The 1,175-nt window shown below is 33.4% G+C and overlaps 1 pseudogene; it reads left to right on the top strand.

The window, feature by feature from the left end:
• The first annotated feature begins 847 nt into the window (after window positions 1-847).
• On the top strand, window positions 848-966 carry LOC133375739 (5S ribosomal RNA; annotated as a pseudogene).
• The last annotated feature ends 209 nt before the right edge of the window (window positions 967-1,175 follow it).

Genomic DNA, 1,175 nt, shown 5'->3' with positions numbered 1-1,175 from the left:
CTGGTATACCTTTTGGAAGTCAGAGTTGTCTCTGAAGTCTCTAGTAATTAATGCCTCTTATATAGCTAGTGCTCCAGGAGAAAGGTGTATCCTCCACACTAATCATGAAGAATATTTCTATAAAATGATGTACCGTTGGTACATGACTCCAGAAAAGTTGTCAAAAATGTATAGTAATGTTTCTAATGTTTGTTGGAAATGTAAACAACAAGAAGGATCATTTTATCATATGTGGTGGCTGTGTAAAAAGGCAAAATCATTTTGGGCACAGATAGGTAGGAAGATGCAAAAAATTCTAAAGATAAATATTCAGTCAAAACCAGAATTTTTTTTATTGGGTTTTATGGATAAACAAATAGAAAAGAAATATGGAAGAATAATATTATATATGATTACGGCAGCAAGATTATTATATGCACAAAAGTGGAAAATGGAATCAACACCAACAATGGAAGAATGGCTATTGAAATTAATGGACTTAGTAGAAATGGATAAATTGACATGTTTACTTAGAGAAAAATCGACGGATACATTTCTTAAGGAATGGAAGCCTCTCTTGGACTTTTTGTTGAAAGATCAAAATAAAATGATGATACTGGGATTTGACGATTAATTAAGACAGCCTATGGAGAAAAGGGATTCTGTATGTATATATTAAGGGACAGGTTTGATGTATATTATATACTTATAGCTGATCTGTGACAAATCGGAAGTCAACTATTTTATTTTCATTTTTTGTTGTTGTATTGTTATGTTTTTTTGACTTTGTTTTGTTTGTTTTTGGAAAAATTTGAATAAAAATTATATATATATAAAAAAAGAATATAACTTAAAATAGGGATGGGTGGGCTTCGGCCATACTACCCTGAACACGCCCAATCTCATCTGATCTCGGAAGCTGAGCAGGGTCAGGCCTGGTTAGTACTTGGATGGGAGACTGCCTGGGAATGTCGGGTGCCGTAGGCTTAGAGAAAGGCAATGGTAAACCACCTCTGAATACCTCTTACCATGAAAACCCTATATAAAAAAAAAGATTCATAGGGTCACTATAAGTCGTAATCGGCTTGTAGGCAAATAACAACAACAAAGAGATGGGTGAATTTATCTATTTCAGTTTCTCATTTTTTCCAGACTTAATTTCAGTTCTCCATGTTGCCACTTAAGTTTTTTTAAGT

The sequence above is a fragment of the Rhineura floridana genome, chromosome 1, assembly GCF_030035675.1.
Source record: "Rhineura floridana isolate rRhiFlo1 chromosome 1, rRhiFlo1.hap2, whole genome shotgun sequence".
NCBI lineage: Eukaryota > Metazoa > Chordata > Lepidosauria > Squamata > Rhineuridae > Rhineura > Rhineura floridana.
Note: the sequence above shows the minus strand (reverse complement) of the source record. Positions and strands in the feature narration are given on the sequence as shown.